Raw genomic sequence first — 15,000 nt, 5'->3', positions numbered from 1 at the left:
TAGCTGGGCGAGGCGCTCACTCCGCTCTTTAATATCTCGTTAATACCGCCAAGGAAATGGCACAAGCACACACACACAAGCATCCTCGGAAGAGGACAGTTCGAGTGACAGGTCAAATCCAAGAGTTCCGAAGACTACCTCCAGGAACAATCGGGAACAAGACCGATTACAAGTCGTCGAGTCTGTTACTGGGCGAACACGAGATGCGCACAGGAAATCGATCAGCCCTCACAATGGCCCAAGGCCAGAGATCGGACTGCTACGATTTACCCCAACAATCATCGTGCCACTCTTCGCAGAGAGGTGATAGACGCCAACGAGCCCGCGCATAGCAATCGAGGTGTAAAAAGGGCGTTGAAGGCAGGAAGCCTGGACGAAAGAGGCTACGAGGTCACCTCGAAGCGGTCTAAGAATCGGGCGCACTTGGGGCGACTACCAGTGCCAACCCCTTATCCCGCGGTGCGTCCGACACACAGAAATTTCCAAGGCGGCCAAGGAGCCTCCCCGCATAGCAATCGGGGTGTGAGGTTACGGATGCAGCATTGATAGCAATCGAGGTGTGAGGCGAAGGATGCAGAAGTGAGAGCCGAGGGATGTAGCAGAGATAGCAATCGGGGTGTGTGATGCAGAAGAGATAGCAATCGAGGTGTGCGGTGGGAAGGGCCCAGCAGCCAGAATGCATGAAGCGACGGATGAAGCAGTGATGACAACCGGGCTGTGAGGAGAGGAGGGATGCAGCCAAGAAAGCAATCAGGGCTCGAGGCAAGGGATGCATCAAGGATAGCAATCATGTTGTGAGGCGAGATTCCAAAGGCTAAACGTGAGAGGCTGCAGGGTCGACTCAGAGAGGTCTATGCATGTGAGAGGCTGAAAGCAAGGTCGACTCGGAGCGGTCTATGCATCGGGCGCGCTTGGGGCGACTACCAGTGCCAACCCCTTATCCCGCGACGCGTCCGACAAAGAGAACGTTCCAAGGCGGCAGAGGAGGTTACCAGCCGAAGGATGCAGTAGCAATAACAGGTATAGTTCCGCGGCGGCCGAGAAGACTCACCGCATAGGAATCGGGATGCGAGGCGAGGGATGCGGCGGGAAGGCCCCGACGGCTAAACGGAAGAGGCTGCAGGGCCGCCTCGGAATGGTCCAAGCATCGGATGCGATTGGGACGACTACCAGTGCCAACCCCTTATCCCGCGATGCGTCCGATACACAGATAGTTCCAAGGCGGCCGAGGAGCCTCACCGCATATCAATCGGGGTGCGAGGCGAGGGATGGGGCGGGAAGGCCCCAACGGCTAGACGGAAGAGGCTTCAGGGCCACCTCGGAATGGTCCAAGCATCGGACGCGCTTGGGGCGACTGCCAGTGCCAACCCCTTATCCCGCGATGCGTCCGATACACAGATGGTTCCAAGGCGGCCGAGGAGCCTCACCGCATAGCAATCGGGGGTGCGAGGCGAGGGATGGGGCGGGAAGGCCCCAACGGCTAGACGGAAGAGGCTTCAGGGCCGCCTAGGAATGGTCCAAGCATCGGACACGCTTGGGGCGACTACCAGTGACAGCCCCCTATCCCGCGATGCGTCCGATACGAAGATGGTTCCAAGGCGGCCGAGGAGCCTCACCGCATAGCAATCGGGGTGCGAGGTGGGGGATGCGGCGAGATGGCCCCAACGGCTAGACGGAAGAGGCCACAGGGCCGCGTCGGAATAGTCCAAGCATCGGACGCGCTTGGGGCGACTACCAGTGACAACCCCTTATCCCGCGATGCGTCCGATACGAAGATAGTTCCAAGGCGGCCGAGGAGCCTCACCGCATAGCAATCGGGGTGCGAGGTGGGGGATGCGGCGAGATGGCCCCAACGGCTAGACGGAAGAGGCTGCAGGGCCGCCTCGGAATAGTCCAAGCATCGGACGCGCTTGGGGCCACTACCAGTGACAACCCCTTATCCCGCGATGCGTCCGATACGAAGATAGTTCCAAGGCGGCCGAAGAGCCTCACCGCATAGCAATCGGGGTGCGAGGTGGGGGATGCGGCGAGATGGCCCCAACGGCTAGACGGAAGAGGCCACAGGGCCGCCTCGGAATAGTCCAAGCATCGGACGCGCTTGGGGCGACTACCAGTGACAACCCCTTATCCCGCGATGCGTCCGATACGAAGATAGTTCCCAGGCGGCCGAGGAGCCTCACCGCATAGCAATCGGGGTGCGAGGCGAGGGATGCGGCGAGATGGCCCCAAAGGCTAGACGGAAGAGGCTGCAGGGCTGCCTCGGAATAGTCCAAGCATCGGACGCGCTTGGGGCGACTACCACTGCCAACCCCTTATCCCGCGATGCGTCCGATACACAGATAGTTCCGAGGCGGCCGAGGAGGTGGGGGATGCAGCGAGATGGCCCCAACGGCTAGACGGAAGAGGCTGCAGGGCCGCCTCGGAATAGTCCAAGCATCGGACGCGCTTGGGGCGACTACCAGTGACAACCCCTTATCCCGCGATGCGTCCGATACACAGATAGTTCCGAGGCGGCCAAGGAGCCTCACCGCATAGCAATCGTGGTGCGAGGTGGGGGATGCGGCGAGATGGCCCCAACGGCTAGACGGAAGAGGCTGCAGGGCCGCCTCGGAATGGTCCAAGCATCGGATGCGCTTGGGGCGACTACCACTGCCAACCCCTTATCCCGCGATGCGTCCGATACACAGATAGTTCCAAGGCGGCCGAGGAGCCTCACAGCATAGCAATCAGGGTGCGAGGCGAGGGATGCGGCGAGAAAGCCCCAACGGCTAGAGGGAAGAGGCTTCAGGTCCGCCTCGGAATGGTCCAAGCATCGGACGCGCTTGGGGCGACTACCAGTGACAACCCCTTATCCCGCGACGCGTCCGATACACAGATAGTTCCAAGGCGGCCGAGGAGCCTCACCGCATAGCAATCGGGGTGCGAGGCGAGGGATGCGGCGAGAAGGACCCAACGGCTACACGGAAGAGGCTTCGGGGCCGCCTCGGAATGGTCCAAGCATCGGACGCGCTTGGGGCGACTACCAGTGACAACCCCTTATCCCGCGACGCGTCCGATACACAGATAGTTCCAAGGCGGCCGAGGAGCCTCACCGCATAGCAATCGGGGTGCGAGGCGAGGGATGCGGCGAGAAGGACCCAACGGCTACACGGAAGAGGCTTCGGGGCCGCCTCGGAATGGTCCAAGCATCGGACGCGCTTGGGGCGACTACCAGTGACAACCCCTTATCCCGCGACGCGTCCGATACACAGATAGTTCCAAGGCGGCCGAGGAGCCTCACCGCATAGCAATCGGGGTGCGAGGCGAGGGATGCGGCGAGAAGGACCCAACGGCTAGACGGAAGAGGCTTCGGGTCCGCCTCGGAATGGTCCAAGCATCGGACGCGCTTGGGGCGACTACCAGTGACAACCCCTTATCCCGCGACGCGTCCGATACACAGATAGTTCCAAGGCGGCCGAGGAGCCTCACCGCATAGCAATCGGGGTGCGAGGCGAGGGATGCGGCGATAAGGACCCAACGGCTAGACGGAAGAGGCTTCGGGTCCGCCTCGGAATGGTCCAAGCATCGGACGCGCTTGGGGCGACTACCAGTGACAACCCCTTATCCCGCGACGCGTCCGATACACAGATAGTTCCAAGGCGGCCGAGGAGCCTCACCGCATAGCAATCGGGGTGCGAGGCGAGGGATGCGGCGAGAAGGACCCAACGGCTACACGGAAGAGGCTTCGGGTCCGCCTCGGAATGGTCCAAGCATCGGACGCGCTTGGGGCGACTACCAGTGACAACCCCTTATCCCGCGACGCGTCCGATACACAGATAGTTCCGAGGCGGCCGAGGAGCCTCACCGCATAGCAATCGGGGTGCGAGGCGAAGGATGCGGCGAGAAGGACCCAACGGCTAGACGGAAGAGGCTTCGGGTCCGCCTCGGAATGGTCCAAGCATCGGACGCGCTTGGGGCGACTACCAGTGACAACCCCTTATCCCGCGACGCGTCCGATACACAGATAGTTCCAAGGCGGCCGAGGAGCCTCACCGCATAGCAATCGGGGTGCGAGGCGAGGGATGCGGCGAGAAGGACCCAACGGCTAGACGGAAGAGGCTTCAGGGCCGCCTCGGAATGGTCCAAGCATCGAACGCGCTTGGGGCGACTACCAGTGACAACCCCTTATCCCGCGACGCGTCCGATACACAGATAGTTCCGAGGCGGCCGAGGAGCCTCACCGCATAGCAATCGGGGTGCGAGGCGAGGGATGCGGCGAGAAGGACCCAACGGCTAGACGGAAGAGGCTTCAGGGCCGCCTCGGAATGGTCCAAGCATCGGACGCGCTTGGGGCGACTACCAGTGACAACCCCTTATCCCGCGACGCGTCCGATACACAGATTGTTCCGAGGCGGCCGAGGAGCCTCACCGCATAGCAATCGGGGTGCGAGGCGAGGGATGCGGCGAGAAGGACCCAACGGCTAGACGGAAGAGGCTTCAGGGCCGCCTCGGAATGGTCCAAGCATCGGACGCGCTTGGGGCGACTACCAATGACAACCCCTTATCCCGCGACGCGTCCGATACACAGATAGTTCCGAGGCGGCCGAGGAGCCTCACCGCATAGCAATCGGGGTGCGAGGCGAGGGATGCAGCGAGAAGGACCCAACGGCTAGACGGAAGAGGCTTCAGGGCCGCCTCGGAATGGTCCAAGCATCGGACGCGCTTGGGGCGACTACCAGTGACAACCCCTTATCCCGCGACGCGTCCGATACACAGATAGTTCCGAGGCGGCCGAGGAGCCTCACCGCATAGCAATCGGGGTGCGAGGCGAGGGATGCGGCGAGAAGGACCCAACGGCTAGACGGAAGAGGCTTCAGGGCCGCCTCGGAATGGTCCAAGCATCGGACGCGCTTGGGGCGACTACCGTTGCCAACCCCTTATCCCGCGATGCGTCTGATACACAGATAGTTCCGAGGCGGCCGAGGAGCCTCACCGCATAGCAATCGGGTTGCGAGGCAGATTATTGGGAAGGGAACCCCCTGGGATGCGGCTCAAGCAGTGCCCAAAGGGACTGGAATGCGGAATCACATCGAGAGACCCAAATGCTATACGAGGGCTCAAATCGAATTATCGATTTGGCCACGACATGGACGCATCGGAACGACTACCTTTGCCGAACCACTCGCAATTGCATCCATACCGAAACCAATAGACATTTCCGTTAGAGCCCTCGCATAGCATTCGGGAATCTCGCATGCCCCTCTAAATCGACCAATGCTGGCGCTCAATGAAAATCCGAGCGCTACCACCGTTCGAGCGCCAGCATTGGTCGAGTTAGAGGGGCACGGGGGAGAATGCTCCAGTCAACACCTCCCCTATATAAGTTATTTGTCCGATTCTCGCACAACCGTAGTCTGCCTCGTCGAATCAAACAACGGTCCCAGATTCCGACTTCCGTTCCGTAGAGACCCAAAAGCTAGATGGAGGCTCGCAAGAAAGAGAGTCGGCGCATAGCAATCGGGTTTCTCGAACGTTTAGGGACCGAGCTCACTTGCGGATAGGGCAAAATCCGCCAAGCAACCCAAAAGCTAGACGGGGGCTCGAATCGAATCGCCTAGGCGGCCACAACAACGACGTGTTGGATCGACTACCAGTGCCAAACCATTCAGCAAGACTAGTCTGTGTCGAGGCCGGATAGAGATTCTCAGAGAGCGCCCGCATAGCATTTAGGAGACCTGCCGCGTCCCTCACACTCGACAAATGGTGGTGCACGTTTATAAATCCGAGCGATCCCAACCCTTTCAAGCACCAACATCGGTCGAGATAGAGGGGCACGGAGGGGGCTGCGTGAGACAACACAGTCCCCTATATAAGTTATTTGTCCGATTCTCACACATCCGAAGAATGGTCATCAAATCGGACAACAGCCCAAACTTCCGACTTCCGTCCCAGAAAGCCCAAGAGCTATCTAAAACGTTCATGGCCGGAACTCGATCGCGGCTATACCAGTCCGCCAAGCAACCCAAAAGCTAGACTGGAGCTCTAGTCGAATCACCTCTGTGGCCATTGCAAGGACGTGTTGGAGCGACTACCATTGCCGAACCATTCCGCAGGTCGAGTCCATACCAAGGCCGCATAGAGATTCACGATGAGCTCCTGCATAGCAATCAGGAGACTTGCCGTGTCCATCACAATCGATAAATCCTGGTGCAAGATTTTTGCATCCGAGCGCTCCAACCAGTCGAGCACCAGCATCAATCGACATAAACGGGCACGGGGGGAGGATGCTCGAGAACACTACCTCCCCTATATAAGTTATTTGTCCGATTCTCAAGCAGCCGAAGTCTGGTCATCGAATCGGGTCAAAGACCACAACTTCCGACTTTACCCACAATGCAAGTCATCGAATCGAACATCGGCCCCCGAGTCGGACTCCATGCGTATGTCAGGTCATCGGACCCAAATTCCGCCTTCCTGCGCATGGCGGGCCATCAATATCAACTCGGTCATCGGACCCAAACTCCGCCTTTTTGCGTATGGCACGCCTTCAAATCGGTCATCGGACCCAAATTCCGCCTTCCTGTGCATGGCGGGCCATCAACATCAACTCGGTCATCGGACCCAAATTCCGCCTTTCTGCGCATGGCACGCCATCAACTCGGTCATCGGACCCAAATTCCGCCTTCCTGCGCATGGCAGGTCATCGGACACAAATTCAGACCTCGCCAATATGCCTACGTATCGAATCGGTCATCGGACCCAACTTCCGACTTCATCCATACTGTAGGGTCTTTGAGGTTGGCGCGGTGCGCTCAACCCAGGGAGTCGACCCATCGAAGCATACACCTCCCCTATATAAGCTATTTGTCCGATTCCCACACCTGTGTAGTTTGCACCTCTGACCAGGACATCGACCCCAACTTCCGAACTCGACTGCAACGACGGCACCAGCGCCTTGGTGCGCACCTTGCGACGCACAGTCCCAACATTCGCCTTCCTGCACATGGCAGGTCATCGGACCCAAATTCCGACCTCGCGAGTATGCCTACATATCGAATCGGTCATCGGACCCAACTTCCGACTTCATCCATACCGTAGGGTCTTTGAGGTTGGCGCGGTGCGCTCAACCCGGGGAGTCGACCCAACGAAGCATACACCTCCCCTATATAAGCTATTTGTCCGATTCCCACACCTGTGTAGTTTGCACCTCCGATCAAGACATCGACCCCAACTTCCGAACTCGCCTCCAACGACCGAACCAGCGCCTTGGTGCGCACCTTGCAACGCACAGTGCCAACATTCGCCTTCCTGCACGTGGCAGGTCATCGGACCCAAATTCCGACCTCGCGAGTATGCCTACATATCGAATCGGTCATCGGACCCAACTTCCGACTTCATCCATACCGTAGGGTCTTTGAGGTTGGCGCGGTGCGCTCAACCCGGGGAGTCGACCCAACGAAGCATACACCTCCCCTATATAAGCTATTTGTCCGATTCCCACACCTGTGTAGCTTGCACCTCCGATCAGGACATCGACCCCAACTTCCGAACTCGACTAAAAAGACCGCACCAGCGCCTTGGTGTGCACCTTGCAACGCACAGTGTCAACATTCGCCTTCCTGCACATGGCAGGTCATCGGACCCAAATTCCGACCTCATGAGCATACCTACTAATCGAATCGGTCATCGGACCCAACTTCCGACTTCATCCATACCGTAGGGTCTTTGAGGTTGGCGCGGTGCGCTCAACCTGGGGAGTCGACCCATCGAAGCATACACCTCCCCTATATAAGCTATTTGTCCGATTCCGACACCTGTGTAGTTTGCACCTCCGCTCAGGACATCGACCCCAACTTCCGAACTCGCCTGCAACGACCGAACCAGCGCCTTGGTGCGCACCAAAAGTGCGCACTTTTGGAGGGCACTTTTGTGCGCTCCAAAGGTGCGCACTTTTGGAGGGCACTTTTCTGCGCTCCAAAGGTGCGCACTTTTGGAGGGCACTTTTTGGAGGGCACTTTTCTGCGCTCCAAAGGTGCGCACTTTTGGAGGGCACTTTTTGGAGGGCACTTTTCTGCGCTCCAAAGGTGCGCACTTTTGGAGGGCACTTTTTGGAGGGCACTTTTCTGCGCTCCAAAGGTGCGCACTTTTGGAGGGCACTTTTTGGAGGGCACTTTTCTGCGCTCCAAAGGTGCGCACTTTTGGAGGGCACTTTTTGGAGGGCACTTTTCTGCGCTCCAAAGGTGCGCACTTTTGGAGGGCACTTTTTGGAGGGCACTTTTCTGCGCTCCAAAGGTGCGCACTTTTGGAGGGCACTTTTTGGAGGGCACTTTTCTGCGCTCCAAAGGTGCGCACTTTTGGAGGGCACTTTTTGGAGGGCACTTTTCTGCGCTCCAAAGGTGCGCACTTTTGGAGGGCACTTTTTGGAGGGCACTTTTCTGCGCTCCAAAGGTGCGCACTTTTGGAGGGCACTTTTTGGAGGGCACTTTTCTGCGCTCCAAAGGTGCGCACTTTTGGAGGGCACTTTTGTGCACTCCAAAGGTGCGCACTTTTGGAGGGCACTTTTCCTGTGCTCCAAAGGTGCACACCTAGGTGAGCACCTTCGACCACACCTTGTAGCACACCAAACTCTGACTTTCGACTTCATCCGCAATGCAGGGTCTTTGAGGTTGGCGCAATGCGCACAACCAGGGGAGTCGACCCATCAAACCCAACACCTCCCCTATATAAGCTATTTGTCTGATTCTCATACATGCGTAGCCTGCAGGAGCAATTAGGACATCGACCCCAACTTTCGGCTTCTAAACGAAAACAAGGTCTTTGAGGTTGGTGTAATGCGAACAACTAGGGGAGTCAACCCATCAAACCCAACACCTCCCCTATATAAGCTATTTGTCTGATTCTCATACATGTGTAGTCTACAGGAGCAATTAGGACATCGACCCCAACTTTTGACTTCTTAACGAAAACAAGGTCTTTGAGGTTGACGTAATGCGCACAACCAGGGGAGTCGACCCATCAAACCCAACACCTCCCCTATATAAGCTATTTGTCCGATTCTCATACATGTGTAGCCTGCAGGAGCCATTAGGACATTGACCCCAACTTTTGACTTCTTAACGAAAACAAGGTCTTTGAGGTTGGCGTAATGCGCACAACCAAGGGAGTTGACCCATCAAACCCAACACCTCCCCTATATAAGCTATTTGTCTGATTCTCATACATGTGTAGCCTGCAACAACGATTAGGACATCCACCCCAACTTCTGAATTCGTCTGCGTTGACCGCACCAAAGGTGCACGCCTTGGTGCTCACCAAAATCCGACTTCCGACTTCTTCTGCTATGCGGGGTCTTTGAGGTTGGCGCAGTGCGCACAACCAGGGGAGTCAACCCACCGAATGCAACACCTCCCCTATATAAGCTATTTGTCTGATTCTCATACATGCGTAGACTGCAGCAATGATTAGGACATCCACCCCAACTTTTGACTTCTTAAACAAGACAGGGTCTTTGAAGTTGGTGCAGTGCACACAACCAGGGGAGTCGACCCATCAAACGCAACACCTCCCCTATATAAAGCTATTTGTCCGATTCTCATACGTGTAGTCTGCAGCAGCGATTAGGACATCGACCCCAACTTCCGAATTCGTTTGCATTGACCGCACCAAAGGTGCACGCCTTGGTGTGCACCCTGGAGTGCACTTTGGTGCTCACCTCGGTGCACACTTTGGTGTGCACCTCGGTGTGCACCAAAGGTGCGCACCTTGGAGCGCACCAAAGGTGTACACTTTGGAGCGCACCACATAGGGTCTTTGAGAGGTTGGCGCAGTGCGCACACCAAGGTGGGTGTTGAGGTGCGTGCCGAGGTGGGTGGGTGCTAGGGTGCGCTCCATGGTGGGTGCCAGGGTGGGTGCGTGCTAGGGTGGATTCCAAAGAGGGTCATAGGGTGGGTGCCAAGGTGGGTTGGTGATATAGTGGGTTCAAAGGTGGGTACTAGGGTGGGTTCCAAGGTGGGTCACAAGTTGGGTGCCAGGATGCGTGGGTGTTAGGTTGGGTGCCAAGGTGGGCTCCTGCGTGGGTGGGTGCTAGGGTGGGTTTCAAGGTGGACGCGAGGGCGGGTGCCAAGGTGGGTAACAAGTTGGGTGTTAGGATGGGTGAGTGCTAGAGTGGGTGCCAAGGTGGGTGGGTGCTAAGGTGGATGCCAAGGTGGTTCACAGGGTGGGTGGGTTCTAGGGTGAGTTCCAAGGTGGGTCACAGGTTCAGTGCTAGGGTGGGTGTCAAGGCGGGTGTCGAGGTGCCTGGGTGCTAGGGTGTGGATGCCAATGTGGGTCATAGGGTGGGTACTAGGGTGGGCTGCAATGTGGGTGCCAAGGTGGGTAACATGCTCGGTGGGTTCTAAATTGGGTGCCAGGGTGGGTGTGCACCCACCTTGCCCGAGGTGGGTGCCAAGGTGCCAGTGTGGGTGGGTGCTAAGGTGGATGCCAAGGTGGGTGAGAAGGTGGGTGATAGGTTGAGTGGTAGGATGGGTGGGTGCCAAGATGGGTCACAGGGTGGGTGCAAGGGTGGGTAGGTGCTAGGGTTGGTGTCAGGGTGGGTGGGTGCTAGGTTGGGTTCCAAGGTGGGTGCGAGGGTGAGTGTCAAGGTGGGTCACAGGTTAGGTGCTAGGATGGGTGAGTGCTAGGGTGCAAAGGTGCCAGGGTGGGTGCTAGGATGGGTCGATGCTAGGGTGAGTGGCAAGGTGGGTCCACAAGTGTCAAGGTGGGTGCCGAGGTGGGTGCCAAGTCGGCGACTGCTATGGTGGATGCCAAGGTGGGTCACGGGGTGGGTGCCAAGTTGCTAGGTTGGGTTCCAAGGTGGGTGCCAACGTGGGTGCTAGGGTGCGTGGGTTAAAGGGTGTGTCACAACGTGGGTGCCAGGATGGGTGCGCACCCACACTGGCCAAGACGGGTGCGGGTGCAAGGTTGGGTTCCAAGCCCGGTCACAGGCTGGGTGCTAGGATGGGTGGGTGCCAAGGTGGGCACCAGGGTGGGTGCACCCACCCTGGCCAAGGTGGGTCACGGGGTGGGTCCTAGGGTGGGTAACGGGGTGGGTACTAAGGTGCGTGCCAAGGTGGGTCATAGGGTGGGTGCCAAGGTGGGCACCAGGGTGGGTGTGCACCAACCCTAGCCAGGGTAGGTCACGGGGTGGTTGTCGGGGTGGGCGTCAAGGAGCCAAGGTGGGTGGCAAGTAGCCAAGTTGCGTGCCAAGGTGGGTGTCGGGGTGGGTGCCAAGGATCCAAGGTGGGTGCCAAGGAACCAAGGTGGGTGTCTGGGTGGGTGCCGAGGTGGGAGCCAGGGTGGGTCCCAAGGTGAGTGCAAAGGTGGGTGCCAGGGTCAAGGTGAGTGCCAATGTGGGTTCCAAGGTGCCAGGGTCAGGGTGAGTGCCAATGTGGGTTCAAAGGTGCTAAGTTGGGTGCGAGGTTGGGTGCGAGGGTGGGTGGGTGCCAAGGTGTGCTAGGTGGAAGCCCGGGTGGGTCGGCATCCCATGGGTGTCGAGTTGGGTGCCTGATGGGTGCTTCTTGTCAAGTTTTAGTCGTCGGGACTCATTTCGAGCCTTAGAGGTCGTTTCTTGTCCGGTTGCCCTGTCTTCGACCTGGGAACCCAATTTTGGTCCTCGGGTCCCATTTTTTTTTGTCTCGCATCCCACTTTTGGCCTGTGGCCTTTTCGGGGTCGATTCTCGTTTTGGGCATCAGAGCATGTTTCTTCTCCTAAAACCCAATATTTGTTTATTAAGTCTCGGAACACATTTTTGTTCTCGTGGACCCATCATGGGTCTTGGAACGCATTTGTGGTCCTTGGGTCCCATTTTGCATCCCGAAACTTGTGTTTTGGTGCTTGATCCCTATTTTGGGTGCCCACCTTGCACCAAGTGCGCACCCGGGGCAAACCGAGCGCCTTGGTGCACCGGGGCAAGATCGAGCGTGCACCCGAGGCGCCCCGAACATGCACCAAGGTGCACTCGGCCCACATGTGAGCGCAGGTCGTTGCGCCCGAGGTGGTGTGTGGGCACCGCGTTGCAGACGGGACACTGCACGCACACGACGCCCCCTCCAGGTGCACGCACGTAGGCCGGGCCGGGTGCACACCCGACGCCCTAGCAAGGTGCGCGCACCCGGGCAGGGCTCACACTTGGCGAACGGGGCGCACTTCGCGAGGGAGGGTGTGCACCTCGACGGGGGTGGGTGGCCGGGGTGGATTCGCACGTGGGTCGCGGTTTGCTAAGTACACACTGCGACAAGCTCATAACGGGTGCGATCATACCAGCATTAGTGCACCGGATCCCATCAGAACTCCGCAGTTAAGCGCGCTTGGGCCGGAGTAGTACTGGGATGGGTGACCTCCCGGGAAGTCCCGGTGTTGCACCCTTTTTTAGTTTTTCGCCGGGCGTCGCAATGCTATTTGAATAAACCTTTTGCCCGTTTGCGTTCTCGTCGGGGCCGGGCCGGGCCGGGGTGCGCTGCCCGCACTACCGCGCGCGCGGGGGCGACACCGAGCGCGCACCCGAGGCACCCCGAGCACACAGGCCACGGTGCAACCCGGGCGTTGTGCGCGCACCCCGGTGCGCCCGAGGTGCTGCGCGCGCACCCAGGTGAAATCGGTGTGCACCTCGGCCAGTGCGCGCTCGGTCGAGTCGCGCACGTTGGCCAAGGTGCACGGTGATGTTTCTTACTCTAAGGTTCCGCACCAGACGCCCGGGACAGGTGAGCGAAGCTGGGCGGGGCCGGGTGCGCGGCCGGGGCAGGTGCACGCAGCTGGAGAGAGCTTTGGAGCACACTTCGGAGCGCACCAATGATGCGCTCCATTCAAAAGTTTCCTGAAAAGGCAAAAAAAGTTGAGATTATAGAATTTCCCACTTGAGAGATTGTAAAAAAAAAAAATTTAAAATGAAGGAAACGCGGGTGCCAAGGTGTGCGCAGCCCAGCCAAGGTGTGCGCACCAAGGCGCCCACCCTGGCGAAGGTGCACGCAAGGTGCGCACCCGAGGCAAACCGGACAATTAACCCAACTTTCGACTTCGCGCGCACCTTGGAGCGCACTTCGGAGCGCTCCTTGGTGCGCACCAATCTTGGGCACCTCGGAGTGCACCATGGCGCCCACCAAGGTGCGCACCCGGGGCAAACCGAGCTCCGACTTCGTGCGCACCTTGGAGCGCACGAAAGGTGCGCACCATGGCGCCCACCAAGGTGCGCAGCCCAGCCAAGGCGTGCGCATCAAGGTGCGCACCCTGGCGAAGGTGCGCACCCGGGGCAAACCGAGCTCCGACTTCGTGCGCACCTTGGAGCGCACAAAAGGTGCGCAACCCAGCCAAGGTGTGCGCACCCCGGTCAAACCGAGCTCCGAATCGTGCGCACCAGAGGTGCACGCCATCGTGCGCACCTTGGAGCACACTTCGGAGCCCTCCTTGGTGCGCGCCGATGTTGCGCACCTCGGAGCGCACCCGGGGAAAACAATGCAATTAACCCGACTTTCGACTTCGTGGGCACCTCGGAGCGCTCTCGGGTTCGCACCTCGGAGCACACCGAGGTGCGCACCTTTGATGCGCTGCCTTCACCAATTTCCAGAAAAGGCAAGAAAACATTGAGAAGGTGTGCGCACCGAGGTGCCCACCCTGGCGAAGGTGCACGCGAGGTGCGCACCCGGGGCAAACCGGGCTCCGACTTCGTGCACGCCGCACCTTGGAGCACACTTCGGAGCGCTCCTTGGTGCGCACCAGGGCGCGCAACCCAGCCGAGGTGCCCACCCCGGCGAAGGTGCACGCGAGGTGCGCACCCGGGGCAAACCGGGCTCCGACTTCGTGCACGCCATGGTGCCCACCGCGGCGAAGGTGCACGCGAGGTGCGCACCCGGGGCAAACCGGGCTCCGACTTCGTGCACGCCGCACCTTGGAGCACACTTCGGAGCGCTCCTTGGTGCGCACCATGGTGCCCACCAGGGCGCGCAACCCCGCCGAAGGTGCACGCGAGGTGCGCACCCGGGGCAAACCGGGCTCCGACTTCGTGCACGCCGCACCTTGGAGCACACTTCGGAGCGCTCCTTGGTGCGCACCATGGTGCCCACCAGGGCGCGCAACCCCGCCGAAGGTGCACGCGAGGTGCGCACCCGGGGCAAACCGGGCTCCGACTTCGTGCACGCCATGGTGCGCACCGCGGCGAAGGTGCGCACCCGGGGCAAACCGGGCTCCGACTTCGTGCACGCCGCACCTTGGAGCACACTTCGGAGCGCTCCTTGGTGCGCACCAGGGCGCGCAACCCAGCCGAGGTGCCCACCCCGGCGAAGGTGCACGCGAGGTGCGTACCCGGGGCAAACCGGGCTCCGACTTCGTGCACGCCGCACCTTGGAGCACACTTCGGAGCGCTCCTTGGTGCGCACCATGGTGCCCACCAGGCCGCGCAACCCAGCCAAGGTGTGCGCACCAAGGTGCACGCGAGGTGCGCACCCGGGGCAAACCGGGGTCCGACTTCGTGCACGCCGCACCTTGGAGCACACATCGGGGCGCTCCCGGGTTCGCACCGGCGTTGCGCACCGTGGTGGGCACCTCGGAGCACACCAAGGTGGGCAGCGAGGTGCGCACCTTTGATGCGATGCCTTCACTAATTTCCATAAAAGGCAAAAAAAAAACGAGATTTTAAAATTTCCGTTTTGAAAGATAGTGAGAAAAAGGGAATGCTGGTGCCATCTTGAGCCCGCCCTGGTGCGCAGCCCAGCCAAGGTGTGCGCACCAAGGTGCCCACCCTGGCGAAGGTGCGCGCCCGGGCAATTAACCCAACTTCCAACTTCGCGCGCGCCAGGGTGGGAGCGCACCCAACAACCGGGCCTGGGAAGAGCCAATGCGAGAAACCCCACCAAACGCTCTGACAAAAAAAGAGGGGGCGCTCCAGTAACCCCGCTTCGGAGCGCACCCTGGGCAAACCCAGCCAAGGTGCCCACCCCGGCCAAGGTGCAGGCGAGGTGCGCACCCGGGGCAAACCGGGCTCCGACAACGTG

At 59.6% G+C, this 15,000-nt stretch overlaps 1 non-coding gene across 1 annotated transcript; it reads left to right on the top strand.

Annotated features, from left to right (window-relative positions):
- The first annotated feature begins 12,263 nt into the window (after positions 1-12,263).
- Positions 12,264-12,382, top strand: LOC131862278 (5S ribosomal RNA). Its single transcript, XR_009361294.1, has one exon. It is a non-coding gene; the product is annotated as a 5S ribosomal RNA (ribosomal RNA).
- The last annotated feature ends 2,618 nt before the right edge of the window (positions 12,383-15,000 follow it).

This window comes from Cryptomeria japonica, unplaced genomic scaffold (genome assembly GCF_030272615.1).
Source record: "Cryptomeria japonica unplaced genomic scaffold, Sugi_1.0 HiC_scaffold_40, whole genome shotgun sequence".
NCBI classification, from domain to species: Eukaryota; Viridiplantae; Streptophyta; class Pinopsida; order Cupressales; family Cupressaceae; genus Cryptomeria; species Cryptomeria japonica.
The sequence above is the reverse complement of the archived record's forward strand: the minus strand, read 5'-3'. Positions and strand labels throughout refer to the sequence as shown.